Raw genomic sequence first — 20,057 nt, 5'->3', positions numbered from 1 at the left:
ACCTTCTATTTTACTGCAATATTTGAGACTGCCATGAATTCTCTTGATGTTGGTTCCAAGAAGGACCAAGGCAGAGCTTTTTCAATGGAGACTCTTCTTTGAAATTTATAATGAATAATTTACTCCCCTTGATGATTCACCAAAGCATAAGTATGGCAGAAATCAGGGGCTGATGAAAGGATTATTTATTTAGTTATCTGGTTTTGTTGTTGTTAATATATTTTTCATCAAATAAATTGATACACACACTAGAATATGTATGTGGCAATAATGTGAATTTATGGTGCCCATTCAAGCAGAATGTATTTTTGCTTTTGCATTTAGTTATTTGGAATGAGCTACTAGTGATAGTCTCTACAAATATGAAATATAATATGCATTAACTTTTAACAGTTCACTCTATAGTTCTTGCATATTTCTTAACATCATTGATAAACTGTATATTCTATATTTATTACTTGTATTTCTGTTCCTTGTATAGTTCTACATCACTTATTGTAGCATAGTCAGTGAAAGGCACAAAAACAAGTCATCCTAGTGTATAAATTTGCACACCTCATGAGCACATACACATACATATCTAAAAGATCAGTTATGTAAAAGGATTTTTTTTTATTGAGTTCTATTTACAATTCATTTTTCTTTCTCTTCTTTTGCAGTTAAATTTTTTACATTTTAAATTTTCATTAGGTAAAATGAGTTATGCACAGTATTGACAAATTACAGAATCACATTTTTATTATTGGCACCATTCATGCAACAATATATTTACATAAAAGTATTTATAAATAAATTTTTCATATATTTAATCCTTAGGATGTCAAGTTAAGCAGTACATGATTCCCAATGGCATTTAAACATAAACCTGAAACTGCACACTGTACTTTAAATATAAACATGAAACTGTACTTTAAACCTTTATCCAGTGGAGTTCAGAAAGCTTACCATTACCAGAATTCAGTCATGCTATAATCACATAATGCACCATACAACTAAGATGAAATTGCACTTGTTTACTTCAGTTAATTATATTCCTTATCAGAATGATAATAAATTTGGTGCAAATAGATTCACACTACTGATAAAATAAAGAATAAAGTCTTATACAATGTCTGTTAAGCTTTTCAGGATGGAACTTCTGTCATATTTAACATTAAGGAACTGCATGAAATGCTCCAGCTCTTGCAACTACGTTCCTAAGTTCTTTTCCCCGAAGTTGTCATTATCATTCTAGCAGGGAGCTTCCTGTTCTCTCTTAAGAGAGATAGTGTGGGATATTTGAGAATATTGGCAGAAGTGATCTATCACTCAGATCCAGTGTCTTGTAACATCACACTCCAGGATAACTATAATATCTTTATTTTAATTTAGAATTTTTGTGTATAATATTTAGAGGGGCTTAAAACAGATTGTATAGAATGAGAGTAAGAAATCTCAAGAGATCTTGAGAGATCTTAAGTTCTCTTTACTAAGAGTATTCTTAAGAGATACTACAGTGAAAAGGAAGTCTCAGGTAAATATATTGGAAATAAATTCTTATTAAAGTAAGCATGATTCATAAATTCACATACGGTTGTGTAATTTGAGACAGAATGTTGGCAAAGTAATATCAAAATTTGATAAACAAGTAAGTGCAAAGGTTTAAGAACTTAATGTTATATACGCAAACCTAGTGAATATTTTCTTAATACAAAGGTAACTGCTGGGGGAGTGTGTAATTTCCTCGGTTCTGTCTCATCACAATAAAAATTTGAAGTGACAGACCAGCGTTACAGCCCTGGGACAGACCGTGTCACAGCTCTCGGACAGCTCCGTGTTACAGCTCAGTTTTATTTAGAAAATAAAGGAAAATATATCCTCTAGGCGTGAGGGCATGCTGACCCAAAAGATGCGAAGAGAAGAGAGAGAGACAGAGATAGAGAAAGAGAGCGAGAGACAGAGAGACACCTGGCCCTTTGGCTCCTCTTTTTATGTTTTTTCTCCTCCCCCTGGACCTGCCCTGTGTAAATCGGGCTAGCCAGGAGTGCTGTTTGTTCTACCTGTGATCTTCATTCCAGTCCTCGGACCTTCCTTTATTCTATTCTTGTGGGCTTTTCCCTTCTTTGTCTTTTAACCACTGCCTTTCTGGACTCCTTTTTCCTATTCTACCTACCTAACAGTAACCGATATAAAATTAAAAGAAATAAAAGAATTAACATGTGTACTGTTGTTTAATCATTATTTCTCCTTAAGTCCATGTTACCTATAAGTTGCATATCTCATACTCTCTTAAGAGTGAAAAGTATATTTTTTTTACATACTGAGGCTGGAAACATACTTTTTTGCATGTTTGACCTTGTCTTTCTGTATATTATGCATGTAGTCCTTCTGCTTTATTAGAGGGGTCATGCCCTCCTAGTGCATCGCCAAAATAAAGAGGAGAGGGTGTCCACACAACGTGCATTTCAGCCATGTGATGACTGATAGGACACGTTAGCTTAAAGGAGCCTTTAGAATTATTAATTCAACTCCTCTGTTTTACAGTTGAGAAAACTAAAGAATCTAAGTGACTTTCCTTATATCTCTCCATTAGTCATTGAATTAAGGGGAAACTATTGATGGTTTGACAGTTCTTTTTCTTGAGCCACAGTTCATATGTATAATATTATACATATGTGTATTTTAATTTTCATTCTGCATATATGTCAAAGAAAGAAACCATTCAGTTTTTCTAAATGTTTGCTAATCACGTGTACTGATCACAGGTTTTAAAAAACCAGATAAGTTTCATGATCACTTTTGAAATTACTGTGCGTATTACCAGACTACTTGTGATTTCTTAAAGACTCTTTTAAGATCTCAATAAGATCTATGAGATAATCCTATTTATAAGTTGAGGTTTTAGGAAAGAAAAATTCAAGGATCTTTAATGATTCTCCCAGAAATGTTATAAAGTGAATCACAAATTGCCAGACTGTTGATTTATTGCTTTTGTTCTTTTGTTAGGACTTCAGCTGAAAGGAAAGGGAAAAAAAAAAAAAAAGACTTATTTTTTAAAGTTTTAAAGAACATTGCTAATTTACTTGCTAATTTTAGAAGAATATGCTTAATACTTCCAGTTTTAATCTTTTACATTTTCTCTTTATTTTCCTTTATTTCCTACACAAGCAAGACCAGTTGCTAAATAGAATTTTGTTGGCTTTTTAGATTGTCTACTATCCATCAGACAAATACTATGTCTTAATAGTTGAAAATAAGTGATCAATGAGTCATCCTGACTTTAAAACATAAAGAAAAGGGGGACAATATAGTACTTTAAGTCTGATATTGAAATATCAAAACCACTTAAATAGGCAAAGCTCAGAATGGGTGCTTGAATTGACCAGATGAAAACACTAAGTGACTAACATACAACTTTGATCTTGTAAAATATATTCATAGCACTTGTTGTAAATTGACTACTTAAAGCTGTAGAAATGAGTACAGAGATAAGAATTTGGTGAGAAATTGTGCTTCTAGAAAAGTCCTACAAAGTGTCTGGAACGATCAATTCTATCATTGTTAATTAGCATGTAAACTCTATTTTATTGATACCATCATAGGATAAATAATTGCTCCTTTCTCTTTCCTCATAACTTGTGTATAGTTTTTAATGACTTCCCAGTGTCCACTGGATAAAGCTTTACAAACCTAAGCCTTGCAATTATGTGCCCCTACCACTGGGCTCTTTTCCTGTCTCTACCTTATCCTCTATTATTTCACGAATAAATGTTGTGTTCTGCCTGATATATCTCCTTTCTGTTTGCAAAATTCAATATTCCATTTTTTTCCCTATTCCTTTTCTTGTGCTATTATTGCTCTGTAACCTCCTCCTTTTTCTGATCAGCCAATCAGATTCTACTTGTTATATGAAGTCCAGCTCAATTACTACCCCACATGAATACTTTTTCAACAATGTAGTCTACATTGATCACTCTTTTGATCTTGTATGTCTGTATTAATTGGAATTATTCTTACATAGTCCCTGATACTCAGTTCTATTCAACACATATTCACTAAGCACATCCTATGTATAACTCACCATGCTACAAAATTTTTCAGTAAAATAATGATCACTGCATTTGAAAAGTGTACAGTATGAAACTGGAAAATACATAATTTAGGGCTGAAAAATCAATGCAAACTGTGAAAAGAGGTTTAATCATTGTACCAAGGAATTGAGGATGGGTAAATGGAAGAGGTTTAGTTGAGGTAAAGTTTTGAGGGGGGAAAAAACAAAACAAAAACACAGAAGTTCATCAAACTAGAAGGATAGAGTACATTCCAGGGATTGAGAATAGAATAAGCTAAGTTGTAGAAGAGAAAGAAAAAAAAAAAGTTAGGTGGCTTTCGAGATAGGGCATAATGTATCTGGGGAATTGGAAAACATTATGGAGAAAGCTTGATATACAGTCTTTAAATAGTCTTAGTTGATATTCAGTCTTTAAATGGACCACAACTGGAATTAGAAGTTTGAGGTAGCTTTTTAGAAGATCCTTAAGTATTCTGCAAGATTGTGAGCAATGAAGTTGATGTAACATAAATAGACTATCTAAAGATATCTTTGGGGCTTCCCTGGTGGCTCAAATGGTAAAGAATCTACCTGCAATGCAGGAGACCTGAGTTAAATCCCTGGGTCAGGAAGATCCCCTGCAGAAGGAAATGGCAACCCACTCCAGTACTCTTGCCTGGAGAATTCCATGGACAGAGGAGCCTGAGAGGCTATCGAACATGGGGGTCACAAAGAGTCAGACATGATTGAGTGACTACCTTTCATTTTCTTCTTTCTTTCTTGGGAACAAAAGTAAGAAGTGATTGGAAATAGAAAAATACTGGAGTTAGTGTGTCTAGGTGAGAGAATATTGTCCAAAAATTTTAAAAGTATAATCTTAACTATGGGAAGGATAGAGTAAGGAAACAAGAGGACAAATTTAAGGGAGAATACAGCACTTTGATATAAAAAGTATGTTGACAGTTTTTTGGAGGAACACAAAAATATTGAGATTGCTGCTATTTTGTGCCTGGATATTTGTATTTGTTTAAATTGGAACCTGGTGATAACAAGAACATTGAAGATTGATGGTGGACAATAGGAAGTTGAAGGTGATAAAGGTTCTTTGGGAGGTATATTTGCATTGCTGGGACAATATCCATGTTCAGCAGACAACAATGACTTGGAAATTATTCATCTTTGGAAGTCATACCATGTGCATGAGATCAGAGTTCATTGTTTTGAAGAAAAGTGCAAAAAGAAAGACAACCACAGAGAATTTTCAAGATGAGACATTCGGTGAAAGGAAAGAAAGAATAATCAGTAAAGAATGTGAATCTGTGTGACAAGAGATAAGAAGGAGGAGGAGCCTGCAGTCAAACACTAGGAGAAATTTTTTAAAAAGCATTGTCAGAGACTGAGAGGTGGTTTTAAGACTGTGAAATGAGACATAAACTGATTGGATTTGGTAAGAGTGGTTTCAAAGAATATAGTCTGTGGCAGTGACTTGAGTGGTAACTAAAAGTCTATATGTAAGCAAGTAGTGTCCTAGTCCTTTGGGAAAATTACTGATTAATAGGGAGATGATGTGATGGGGGCTTGAGGGGGTAGAATTGAGGAAAGGTCTTGGGGAGAGGTGGCAGTGGAGATGAAAAGATTTAAAAAGCAAGAAGGAAAAGAATAGAGTTCAAACAAGGTCTGAAAGATAATTGGGGGAGAGTGCTGGCCTCAAGGGCACAAATGGAGTTAATACAGCTTTAAAGGAAATAGAAACTAACTTGAAGATGAGTAAACTCATAGCTAGGTTAGTACCTCTCTTTATATTATTTACTAAATCTGTTTATGCCGTGTGACCACCACTGTGTCCCTTTTCCACAGTGCCATGATATCTTTTAGAGATTCCTATTTCTTGAACAAACTATATGAAAGAAGGGAAGGGTATATTCATGGTTGTTAAAATTTTCAAGTTATGACAGCTTTACTCTCACCATATCTGTTATACTTTATGATATTTTTAACCAAAAGAATAGCTAATCATTAGAGTTAAAACTTAGCAACTATTTTCTTATAAGAGACTCGAATAATCATAACGTGAGTGTTCTTTCCTTCTTTAAAATTTAAGATGGATTAATATAAATCTGAAGAACATTAATTATTTTATGAAACACTTAGATACATGAAGATTTTGAACTTTTTATGTAATTGGTTAATTTTTGGTAATTAATAAAATATAGCTCTTCACTTTTTAGGAAAACCTTTTAAGTGAAAAGAGAACATGTAACTGGAGTGAAATGTATGCATAAATATTATGATAGTCTCTTTTTCACTGTATTGGCAGTTTTAAATATTAAGAGCAACCCAATAAACCAACCACTGAAATAGCTCTTAGACATATAGTCCCCTGCTTAATCCTGAGTTAATAGTATATGCTGTATAGATACAAAGATATGAGAGGGTAACATTTCCCTAAACCAAAAAACATTTCGGTTCATAAAATAAAAACTAAAGTAGGAGGAAAACAATATAAGGAAGGAAAGAAGGAAGGGAGGGAGTAAGAAAGGAAGGAAGACAGACGCAACAGACAGACTTCAAAAGAGACCTTGCTTTTGAAGCCCATTTCCAACAGCAAATCTTTCTGCTTTACAAAGTGGATTTTAAATAGTAAAGTTTCAGAAATTAGTGGTAAATGATTGGAAGTATGTTATCTCCAACTTCTGTGACTTCTGATGGAAGAATTCCTATATCATACTTACTAAAAACGAAACCTTTTTATTTTTTTATTTCTTAATTCCATACAAAACAAATTTACTCTGCAAACTGAATTTAAATGTTTTTCTGTTTTGCTTACCACTGGGGTGTTGGTGAAAGTATAAAATATGTCAGGTTTTATGAGACAAAATTGATTTATGGTCACTTTGGCACCAGCCTACTCCTTATCATATAGAAAACAATTGTTGTGTTGTTTGTTTTTTTTGTTTGTGTGTTTGTTTGTTTTTGCTTTTTTCCGACAATGCCATAGCCAGCATGTGAGATCTTAGTTTCCCAACCAGGGATGGAACCTGTGTTCCCTGCAGTGGAAAGCATGGAGTGTTAACCACTAAACTGCCAAGAAAATCCTGTAATTTTTATTATGCCTCAGTTCAGTTCAGTTGCTAAGTCGTGTCTGACTCTTTGCGACCCTGTGAATTGCAGCACGCCAGGCCTCCCTGTCCATCACCAACTCCCAGAGTTCGCTCAGACTCACGTCTATCAAGTCAGTGATGCCATCCAGCCATCTCATCCTCTGTCGTCCCTTTTTCCTACTGCCCTCAATCCCTCCAGCATCAGAGTCTTTTCCAATGAGTCAACTCTTCACATGAGGTGGCCAAAGTACTGGAGTTTCAGCTTTAGCATCATTCCTTCCAAAGAAATCCCAGGGCTGATCTCCTTCAGAATGGACTGGTTGGATCTCCTTGCAGTCCAAGGGACTCTCAAGAGTCTTCTCCAACACCACAGTTCAAAAGCATCAATTCTTTGGCTCTCAGCCTTCTTCACAGTCCAAATCTCACATCCATACATGACTACTGGAAAAACAATAGCCTTGACTAGACGAACCTTTGTTGGCAAAGTAATGTCTCTGCTTTTGAATATGCTCTCTAGGTTGGTCATAACTTTCCTTCCAAGGAGTAAGCCTCTTTTAATTTCATGGCTGCAGTCACCATCTGCAGTGATTTTCGAGCCCCCAAAAATAAAGTCATCCACTGTTTCCACTGTTCCCTCATCTATTTGCCATGAAGTGATGGGACCAGATGCCATGATCTTAGTTTTCTTTCTTTTTTTTTTTTTTTTTTTAATTTTTAAAATTTTTTTTAAATTTTATTTTATTTTTAAACTTTACAATATTGTATTAGTTTTGCCAAACATTGAAATGAATCTGCCACAGGTATACCTGTGTTCCCCATCCTGAACCCTCCTCCCTCCCCATACCCTCCCTCTGGGTCATCCCAGTGCACCAGCCCCAAGCATCCAGTATCATGCATCGAACCTGGACTGGCGACTCGTTTCATACATGATATTATACGTTTCAATACCATTCTCCCAAATCTCCCCACCCTCTCCCTCTCCCACAGAGTCCATAAGACTGATCTATACATCAGTGTCTCTTTTGCTGTCTCGTACACAGGGTTATTGTTACCATCTTTCTAAATTCCATATATATGCGTTAGTATACTGTATTGGTGTTTTTCTTTCTGGCCTACTTCACTCTGTATAATAGGTTCTGAATGTTGAGCTTTAAGCCAACTTTTTCACTCTCCTCTTTCACTTTCATCAAGAGGCTTTTTAATTCCTCTTCACTTTCTGCCATAAGGGTGGTATCATCTGCATATCTGAGGTTATTGATATTTCTCCCAGCAATCTTGATTCCAGCTTGTGCTTCTTCCAGCCCAGTGTTTCTCATGATGTACTCTGAATAGAAGTCAAATAAGCAGGGTGACAATATACAGCCTTGACGTACTCCTTTTCCTATTTGGAACCAGTCTGTTGTTCCATGTTCAGTTCTAACTGTTGCTTTCTGACCTGCATACAGGTTTCTCAAGAGGCAGGTCAGGTGGTCTGGTATTCCCATCTCTTTTAGAATTTTCCACAGTTTATTGTGATTCACACAGTCAAAGGATTTGGCATAGTCAATAAAGCAGAAATAGATGTTTTTCTGGAACTCTTTTGCTTTTTCCATGACCCAGCGGATGTTCACAATTTGATCTCTGGTTCCTCTGCCTTTTCTAAAACCAGCTTGAACATCTGGAAGTTCACGGTTCACATATTGCTGAAGCCTGGCTTGGAGAATTTTGAGCACTACTTTACTAGCGTGTGAGATGAGTGCAATTGTGCGGTAGTTTGAGCATTCTTTGGCATTGCCTTTCTTTGGGATTGGAATGAAAACTGACCTTTTCCAGTCCTGTGGCCACTGCTGAGTTTTCCAAATTTGCTGGCATATTGAGTGAAGCACTTTCACAGCATCATCTTTCAGGATTTGAAATAGCTCACCTGGAAATCCATCACCTCCATTAGCTTTGTTCGTAGTGATGCTTCCTAAGGCCCACTTGACTTCACATTCCAGGATGTCTGGCTCTAGGTGAGTGAGCACACCATCGTGATTATCTTGGTTGTGAAGCTCTTTTTTGTACAGTTCTTCTGTGTATTCTTGCTACCTCTTCTTAATATCTTCTGCTTCTGTTAGGTCCATACCATTTCTGTCCTTTATCGAGCCCATCTTTGCATGAAATAGTCCCTTGGTATCTCTAATTTTCTTGAAGAGATCTCTAGTCTTATTATGCTTACTTACACCTATTTTTTCCTCTTGAGGAAATTGAGCATAGTGAAGTCGCTCAGTCGTGTCCGACTCCTAGCGACCCCATGGACTGTAGCCTACCAGGCTCCTCCCTCCATGGGACTTTCCAGGCAAGAGTACTGGAGTGGGTTGCCATTTCCTTCTCCAGGGGATGTTCCTGACCTACGATCAAACCCGGGTCTCCCGCATTGTAGGCAGATGCTTTGCCATCTGAGCCACCAGGGAAGACGGGAGTAAGCCAACATCCAAATTCGGGTCCCTCTGCCTCTAATATCACTCTTTTATTTCACACCACCTGTGGCATTTTTCTGGTGGTTTTAACTTTTTAAAATCTTTATTTATTTATGTGTTTATTTAATTATATATAAATGGCAACCCACTCCAGTACTCTTGCCTGGAAAACCCCATGGATGGAGGAGCCTGGTAGGCTGCAGTCCATGGGGTCACTAGGAGTCGGACACGACTGAGCAACTTCACTTTGACTTTTCACTTTCATGCATTGGAGAAGGAAATGGCAACCCACTCCAGTGTTCTTGCCTGGAGAATCCCAGGGATGGGGGAGCCTGGTGGGCTGCCATCTATGGGGTCGCACAGAGTCGAACACAACTAAAGCGACTTAGCAGCAGCAGCAGCAGCAGCAGCTGTCTTGAGCACCTTGACTTAGCGCTTTCCACTTCCTATAAACCAGGGATTTCTGTCTCCACACACTTCAGACAAGAATACAAAAGAATGGCAAACACCAAGCACTGTTCCAACTCATAGTCTCAAAACTTTGATGTTTTCCCCAATTCTGGCAACTCTCAATATTTCTTCAGTTAGTTTACATTTCCTTATCTCTCTTAAACCAACACTTGACTCTCATTAAATCTTCTAGTCTTGTTAAATCTTCTCTTCTGTTTGACAGTCAAAACACTTATTTGGCATTCTTGAGTCAGTGTGTTTTTCTAAAATTTGCCTCTCCTGCCGTGTGTCTTGTTATTCTCTATTTTTAACTGACTCTCAAAAATAATGAAAATATTCACTCTGCCCTAAATATGCCACAAGCATTTCCTATCTCCATACCTTTACCCGCTCAAGTCTCTCCCTCCTCTCTGCTCTCTGGGATAGAATAATTCTTAGAGTTTGTCACCTCCTGGATAAAGTAGTTTTATCTTGCTACCATAAAAATCTGTATGGTAGCAGATTTTTCCCATACAGATAAATGGGAGCAGATTTATGGGATGGAGAGCTGCTCCATCTTTTTCTTTGATAGATTATGATGACTTTGGAGGAATATCATTTCATTTTTCCAGGCAGCATAGTGAGGAGTGTACACATTGCATCTAGCAGAGGGGCTGGCATACAGTGGGTACTTTAAAGAGTTATATCCTTTGTTTTGTTTCTTTGGCATTTTGTTTTTCTTTTCTCATTCATAGTATTTCATTTAAATATCTCTTTGTAGAATCAGGAAGGAAGTATAGTTTTGAGTGAAAACATAATGGCAAAGGATAGTCTCCATATGCCATCTAATGGTAATTCTTTCTTACTGACCATGAAAAGTTTCTGAAATATGTAAACATTGTTGAAAATAGTAAAATACTAAAGAATAAAGTTTTTGTTAAATTTTAACAGTCTTTAAATCTGTGTTTCCCACACTTAGCCATCTAGTCCACATTTTTCCAGGTCTCACTCACATATGGAGATTTGTTATTTTCAATGAAAGTCAGAAAATCTGTATTTTTCTACAAAGTGCTCTGGATGATTCAGAGGATTAGTCATGATTGTGCTGTGTGCTAAATCACTTCAGTTGTGTGCTGATCTTTGAGACCCCATGGACTATAGCCTGCCAGGCTCCTCTGTCCTTGGGATTCTCCAGGCAAGAATACTGGAGTGGATTGCCATGCTCTCCTCCAGGGTACTTTCCCATCCCAGGGATCAAATCTGCATGTCGTGTGTCTCCTGCATTGGTAGGCAGGTTCTTTACCACTAGCACCAGCTGGGAAGTCCTAGTCACAATTAGGAAACATTTAATCTAGAACCTTGCTATACAGTATGTTCCTTGGGCAAACAGCATCACTGGGAAATCTGTTAGAAATACAGAATCTTAGGTCCTGCCCCAGTTTATGCTGTATTGAATATACTTAGCATAGTTTTAGCTATTTGTTTGGCTGTTTTGTTGTGTGTGTGAAGTGCAAAACTGTGTCTTCACCAACCAGTTGTTTTGAGTAAAATAGATTTAAGAGTAAGATAGTTTCCGAAATATATTATTGGAGTTTTGGCTACAAAATACAACTAACTTGCTTGGTTGAATTTTTTACCTGGCAACTCATAAATATCAACTTATGTATAATGGTTGAACTTAAGAAAGCCTACTTATAATATCATGTTAAAAAATATTTTCTGTCTCTTAGTCTGTGATATGTGCTGAAGTATTTCAGAAATAGAAAAAAAATTATGAAATGTAGGGAGAGAAAAGGTTTACTATAGTACAAGTTACTGGAAGTAATTTTGGTGATGTTTACTTTTTTTACCAAGATTGCATTTATAAATACCTTATTATCATTTGTTAAATTAAATGACACTTAATGCTTGATGACTTCAATTCATGCATTAAATATGCACGTATATTTTAAAAATATTTGCATCTTATAATACATTTAATAGTGACTTGTCATAGTGTTACTGGTTAATGATTTTTTTAATTTTATTTAATGTTTTAAATAAAGTTGTTCTGTATATTATATCAAATTATTTTTCTTCTTAATTATGTAATGGTACTGTATATATTTGATTAGCAGATGAAAGATATTTTCATCTTAAATGATAATTTTTTAGGAAGCTTTCCCCAGAACAGTTATTTGAAATATTTCAAGATGTTGACATTTCAAGCAATAGTTCATATGCTTATTCTTCTATTTAATGCTTAAATATATTTTAACAGTTTATTGCTTACCATATATAATTGTGCTTGAATTAGTGCAAAATTTGTTACTATTGCATTTATAAATCATAGTTTGTATTAATAAAGGTAGTTTTACTAACAAAGTACTACTAGTATGAGTATTTTTAAAGCCTTTCAAGCTATTACTGTTTACATGCTAAGTTTGGTAGGTACTTATTATTTAATTAATTTAAAATTTTAGGTGTTGAGTTATTACTAAATTCCAGCTTTAGTTATGTGATGGACCAACTTTAAAAACATAAGCAGAGTAATTCTTAAAATTGAAAAACTGTGGTTAATTCAACTAGGGTTATACTGATTTGTGTTGCCATTATTTTCAACAATGTGTAAATAAATACTTGAGAAAAGGCATAAGCAAGGGTAGAAATATGGAACTGTTTTCTCTCCCTTGTAAGGCGGGGCCACCGTTCTCTCACTAGCTTCATACAGGTCTCCAAGTTCAGATCAGCTGCTGGTTTATCGGGTGACTGTGAGAAACAGTGTGCCACTTCTAGTGTTTTACTGATGATTCCCATGTTCCAATCTTCATTTTTAAATGTCTTTAATATTTGTTTTAACCCCCTTCAGTTTTTAACCACCTCTTAGTCCCATAGTTGAATTAGCCCTTTAAAAATACTTTAAAAAATTAAATAGTGCCTGGACAACATTTAAAAAGTGTATATAAAAGAGTCCAAAATGATGAGAAATGGCCCTTCTCCTCCAGCTCCAAAAGAAAAAGACCTTTTCTAGTTTCTATGTTTTTAGCTTTCTTGAAAATAGAAAATGAGAAACTCTCTGCCCTCAAGAAACTTACCATTCATGTTTTCCCAACTGTTGCTTTTTGGAATGTGAAGGGAATTGTTGTTCTAGAGCAACGGACAGTAAATAAGTGGGTGGTTATTGCTTTAGATTTGTCATTAGAAAGATTTTCAAGCATATGTCAGTTGTAGAGAGGTGTATGAACCTGGTGTCTATTTCTACTATTATTTTGAGGTCTTCTAGTGGTTATCTTTATTACTTAAATAATACGCTTAAATATCTTAAATTTTCTGCCCAGTTGTGTAGATTTCTTTCAACAATAAACTTTTCCCTTAATCATCAGTAATGTGTTGAAAGGCAGACTTCACTTTCAAGTCTCCACTTTCTTGCCACCGGAGTTGCTACTGTTCCTTTAGCATGGCCTTCTTCACTTTTAAGTCTGTGATTGCGTCTCAGAGTTAACTCTCAACTCTGCTCTGCTCACCTACCTTTTGCATTCCTACAACCATACTGGTGTTTTCTCCAGACAGTTTGTTTTCTTAGACTGATAATGCACTTCTCAGACTTTATCCTGAGGGCAAAAGCCGTTTCTGTGAGTTTTGCTCTGTGAGTTGGAGAGGGTGTGAGAGGAGTAGGTGTTTCACAGGCCTGTGCATTCTCAGTGGTGGATTTTAATTAATTCCCCTGATGATTGTACCATGGCCCACCTTTGCCCTTTGTGTTCTGTGGGAACACAATTTACTACTGGCATTTTGGGCTGCATTTTTCCATATTCTTTTGTTTGTCAATCCAGACCTTTCCTCTGCTCACTTTATATCTGATTTCTTAAACTTTCTGGTCCTCGGCTGACACCTTTTATTTTACTTTCCCACCCCTGATGTAATTTTTGAAACAAAGGTAGAGAAGGAAGGTAGACTTGGGTGCTTAGTCTGTTATACTAAACCAGAAGTCAATAGTTTATTTTATTATTTTTAATTTTTTAGTTTATATAGGACATGACTGAAACATAACTGAGCACAAATCCAGAGCTGATTTACAACGTTGTGTTACTTTCAAGTGTATAGCAAAGTGATTCAGTTATACATATATATATATCCATTATTTTTCAGATTCTTTTCCCATATAGGTTATTACAGAATATTAAGTACAGTTCCTTGTGCTATACACTAGATCCTTATCGATTATCTGTTTTGTATGTAGTAGGCTGCAGTCCATGGGGTCGCTAAGAGTCAGACACGACTCACCGACTTCACTTTGACTTTTCACTTTCATGCATTGGAGAAGGAAATAGCAACCCACTCCACTATTCTTGCCTGGAGAATCCCAGGGACAGGGAAGCCTGGTGGGCTGCCGTCTATGGGGTCTCACAGAGTCGGACATGACTGAAGCCACTTAGCAGCAGCAGCAGCAACATTGTATAAGAGACAGGGATCAACACCATCCCCAAGAAATAGAAATGCAAAAAAGCAAAATGGCTGTCTGAGGAGGCCTTACAAATAGCTGTGAAAAGAAGAGAAGTGAAAAGCAAAGGAGAAAAGGAAAGATATACCCATTTGAATGCAGAGTTCCAAAGAATAGCAAGGAGAGATAGGAAAGCCTGCCTCAGTGATCAATGCAAAGAAATAGAGGGAAACAACAGAATGGGAAAGACTAGAGATCTCTTCAAGAAAATTAGAGATACCAAGGGAACATTTCATGCAAAGATAGGCTCGATAAAGGACAGAAATGGTATGGACCTAACAGAAGCACAAGATATTAAGAAGAGGTGGCAAGAATACACAGAAGAACTGTACAAGAAAGATCTTCACAACCCAGATAGTCATAATGGTGTGATCACTCACCTAGAGCCAGACATCCTGGAATGTGAAGTCAAGTGGGCCTTAGGAAGCATCACTAGGAACAAAGCTAATGGAGGTGATGGAATTCCAGTTGAGCTATTTCAAATCCTGAAAGATGATGCTGTGAAAGTGCTTCACTCAATATGTCAGCAAATTTGGAAAACTCAGCAGTGGCCACAGGACTGGAAAAGGTCAGTTTTCATTCCAATCCCAAAGAAAGGCAATAACAAACAATGCTCACACTACTGCACAATTGCACTCATCTCACATGCTAGTAAAGTAGTGCTCAAAATTCTCCAAGCCAGGCTTCAGCAATATGTGCACAATGAACTTCGAGATGTTCAAGCTGGTGTTAGAAAAGGCAGAGGCACCAGAGATCTGGATCATCGAAAAAGCAAGAGAGTTCCAGAAAAACATCTATTTCTGCTTATTGACTATGCCAAAGACTTTGACTGTGTGAATCACAATAAACTGTGGAAAATTCTGAAAGAGATGGGAATACCAGACCACCTGACCTGCCTCTTGAGAAACCTGTATGCAGGTCAGGAAGCAACAGTTAGAACTGAACATGGAACAACAGACTGGTTCCAAATAGGAAAAGGAGTATGTCAAGGCTGTATATTGTCACCCTGCTTATTTAACTTCTACGCAGAGTACATCATGAGAAACGCTCGGCTGGAAGAAGCACAAGCTGGAATCAAGATTGCTGGGAGAAATATCAATAACCTCAGATATGCAGATGACACCACCCTTATGGCAGAAAGTGAAGAAGAACTAAAGAGCCTGTTGATGAAAGTGAAAGAGAGAGTGAAAAGGTTGGCTTAAAGCTCAACATTCAGAAAACTAAGATCATGGCATCTGGTCCCATCACTTCAAGGCAAATAGATGAGGAAACAGTGGAAACAGTGGCTGACTTTATTTTTCTGGGCTCCAAAATCACTGCAGATGGTGACTGCAGCCATGAAATTAAAAGACGCTTACTCCTTGGAAGGAACGTTATGGCCAACCTAGACAGCATATTAAAAAGCAGAGACATTACTTTGTCAACAAAGGTCCATCTAGTCAAGACTATGGTTTTTCCAGTAGTCATGTATGGATGTGAAAGTTGGACTATAACGAAAGCTGAGTGCCGAAGAATTGATACTTTTGAACTGTGGTATTGGAGAAGACTCCAAGAGTAGTCCCTTGGACTACAAGGAGATCCAACCAGTCCATCTTAAATGAGATCAGTCCTGGGTGTTCATTGGAAGGACTGATGTTGAAGCTGAAACTCCAATACTTTGGCCACCTGATGCGAAGAGCTGACTCATTTGAAAAGACCCTGATGCTGGGAAAGATTGAGGGCAGGAGGAGAAGGGGACGACAGAGGATGAGATGGTTGGATGGCATCACCAACTCAATGGACATGAGTTTGGGTAAATTCTGGGAGTTAGTGATGGACAGGGAGGCCTGTTGTGCTGCGGTTCATGAAGTTGCAAAGAGTCGGACACAACTGAGTGACTGAACTAAACTGAACTGAACTGTGTGTATGTTAATGGTATAATACATGTTGGCAGTGCATATTCATTATCACCATACTATGTATATGTTTATGTTACAAAATGCCATCTCCTGGACTCCGAGGCTTCATTCCCCTATCTAAAGAGGAGATTGCGCTCTGGCTTACAGATTTGTAAAATCCCTTTTAGAACACAAATTTTGCTTGTCTTTTATATTTATTTATTTACTTTTATTTTCTTCAGAACAAAAAGCAGACATTACTTTGCCATCAAAGGTCCATTAGTCAAAACTATGGTTTTTCCAATAGCCATATATGGATGTGAGAGTTAGACCATAAAGAAGGCTGAACATCAAAGAACTGATGCTTCTGAACTGTGGTGTTGGAAAAGACCCTTGAGAGTCCCTTGGACTGCAAGGAGATTTAACCAGTCTTTTCTAAGTTGAAATTATGATCACATGAAGTAGCAATTTTACTTTTATGTGGCATTCTTTGTGGAGAAATTATTTAGAGACATGGCTTTTATTATATATGTAATTAAACTGTTTCATTTGTATTATTCTTATCAGTAATATTTTTACTTATTTATTTGAAATTCATGTTTAGATATGTGCTTATCTAGACCTCTAGAATAATCTGTTGTTGAGCTGATTGTTTCATTTAAAGTGAAATAACATACAATTTAAATGAAATAATACCATAGAAAATAAGAGTTCCCTCAAACATAGTATTTTTTTTAGGAAGACTTTTTTATTTCATTTAAGCAGATACAATGGTTATTCCTAATTTATATTCCCCACTTCACCTCTCATGAGATAGCAACACTCCTCATTTCTGTTGAAACTATCAGGTCCTATTTTCTTTACTGATCTGTTTTAATCCAAATCTGTAAATATTGCCCTCCTTCTTGATTAGTCTTTCTTCTCTAGATTTACTTTCAAGTAGTGGTAATAATAGTCTGTAACTACTTTTAACCTGTCTCTTTGGACTATTAAGGATTCTACATTTAAGGATATGTTGTCTTAGAACAATGGCTATTATAATAATAGAGGTACAAATAACATATCTGAGAAGATGAAAGTAATGCAGCATCTATTATGTTAAAAATTGGCATCTTTTGACATCAGCTTGATATTTCTGCAAATGTCCATTCACTTCAAGTGGTTTCTTCAAATAATGAGTTAGCTCTCATCTTTCCTTGCAACAAATTGAGACATGGAGTTCAGCTTTGTGGACTGAATAATAAAACGTTTTAGGGTCATCTGTGTCTCTATTTTTTTTGTCTTTGGTTATGATCACTGAGTTATAAATACCTTTGTCCAGTTCATTGGGTTCTATATCAAGAAATTCTGTAAGTTCAGAATATTGACTGTTAAAAAACATAAAGTTGACTAATTTCCACTTTGTCTTATTTCCACATATTTTTAGAGACTTTAAAGTTTACTATGCAATTTTATGTTAAATAATTTCAAACATTTTTTCACAGAACTTTTGCATATCTTTTAAAAAATTTATTTTTTTAAAAAGAGATAAATCAAAAATTATAGATTTATAAATATAGGTATATCTTAAAAAGGCCAGAAAAAAATTCAGCTTCTTAGACTGCATGTGTGTGTAAATTGACCTCCTTTATTTATTTATTTATTTATTGTTTTTATATTTCATTCATGAAAGAATTACTAGCACAACGTATGAACATATTTTTGGTACATACCCCCAGCCAGAAAGTTAGTGCCAATTTAAAGAACAATGAGCCTAGCTTGCCCATTCTATATATGGGCATGAAAATTTTCCCCTTTCTTTGCCAGTGTTGAGCAATATCTTTTTTTGTCTTCCCTAGTATGATCAGTCAAAACTCATTCCTAATCATTGTTTTAATTTGCATTTTATTGACTACTCAAAAAGTTACTTTTTCCTGTTTACAGACTATCTGTATGTTTCTGTATAAGCCAGTCATGTAACAAAATGCATTTTGAATCTTTGCATATAAATCATTTCTCAAATTCACTTGGCCTCAGATCCCCTCTTGTTCAAGTTTCCTGTAACTAATTTTTTGGAGATGCTGTTATAAACCACGAGATATCATATTTAATTACTAGAATTTAAACAGAATTTAGCTAGCAATCAAATGCACTAGATTGCAGTGAAGTAGCTTACAATGCAAATAGTCTATCCTTTATTAATTATATTAATAAAGCAGGCACCCTCGTCTATCAACACAACAGACGACAACACGAAGGCATCACAAGATGCTCAATACTGAAATCAGATTGATTATATTCTTTGCAGCCAAAAATGGAGAAGCTCTATACAGTTGGCAAAAACAAGATCAGGAGCTGACTGTGGCTCAGATCATGAACTCCTTATTGCCAAAGATAACCTTAAATTGAAGAAAGTAGGGAAAATGACTAGACCATTTGGTGAAAGTGAAAGTCGCTCAGTTGTGTCTGACTCTTTGTGACCCCACGTACTATACAGCCCATGGAATTCTCCAGGCCAGAATACTGGAGTGGGTAGCCTTTCCCTTCTCCAGGGAATCTTCCCAAACCAGGGATAGAACCCAGGTCTCCCGCATGGCAGGCAGATTCTTTACCAGCTGAGCCACAAGGGAAGACCATTCAGGTATGACCTAAATCAAATCCCTTTTGATTATACAGTGGGAGTGACAAAGTGATTCAAAGTGGAAGTGATTCAAAGGAAGATCTGATAGTGACTGAAGAACTGTGGACGGAGGTGCGTGAACTTATGTACAGGAGGTACTGATCAAGACCATCCTCAAGAAAAAGAAATGTAAAAAGGCAAAATGGTTGTCTGAGGAGGCCTTACAAATAGCTGTGAAAAGAAGACAAGATAAAGGCAAAGGAGAAATGGAAAAATATACCCAATTGAATGCAGAGTTCCAAAGAATAGCAAGAAGATATAAGAAAGACTTCCTCAGTGACCAATGCAAAGAAATAGAGGAAAATAATAGAATGGGAAAGACTAGAGATCTCTTCAAGAAAATCAGGGATACCAAGGGAACTTTCCATGCAAAGATGGGCACAATAAAGGACAGAAATGGTATGGACCTAACAGAAGCAGAAGCTATTAAGAAGAGGTGGTGAGAATACACAGAAGAGCTATACAAAAAAGATATTCATGACCTAGATAATCATGGTGGTGTGATCACTCTCATATAGAGACAGACATCCTGGACTGCAAAGTCAAGTGGGGCTTAGGAAGCATCACTACAAACAAAGCTAGTGGAGGTGATGGAATTCTAGTTGAGCTATTTCAAATCCTGAAAGATAATGCTGTGAAAGTGCGTCACTCAATATGCCAGCAAATTTGGAAAACTCAAAAGTGGCCACGGGACTGGAAAAGGTTCATTTTCACTCCAATCCCAAAGAAAGGTAATGCAAAAGAATGCTCAAACTACCACACAGTTGCACTCATCTCACACACTAGCAAAGTAATGCTCAAAACTCTCCAAGCCAGGCTTCACCAGTATGTGAACTGTGAACTTCCAGATGTTCAAGCTGGATTTAGAAAAGGCAGAGGAACCAGAGATCAAATTGACAACATCTGTTGAATCATCGAAAAAGCAATACAGTTCCAGAAAAACATCTACTTTATTGACTATGCCAAAGACTTTGACTGTGTGGATCACAATAAACTGTGGAAAATTCTTAAAGAGATGGGAATACCAGACCACCTGACCTGCC

At 36.5% G+C, this 20,057-nt stretch overlaps 1 protein-coding gene across 1 annotated transcript in view; it reads left to right on the top strand.

Annotated features, from left to right (window-relative positions):
* The window catches only part of FOXP2 (forkhead box P2), a 624,182-nt gene that overhangs the window by 481,315 nt on the left and 122,810 nt on the right, over positions 1-20,057 (top strand). The gene's annotated exons all lie outside the window — the stretch shown is intronic.

This window comes from Bubalus kerabau, chromosome 8 (assembly GCF_029407905.1).
Source record: "Bubalus kerabau isolate K-KA32 ecotype Philippines breed swamp buffalo chromosome 8, PCC_UOA_SB_1v2, whole genome shotgun sequence".
In the NCBI taxonomy this organism is placed as follows: domain Eukaryota; kingdom Metazoa; phylum Chordata; class Mammalia; order Artiodactyla; family Bovidae; genus Bubalus; species Bubalus kerabau.
Note: the sequence above shows the minus strand (reverse complement) of the source record. Positions and strands in the feature narration are given on the sequence as shown.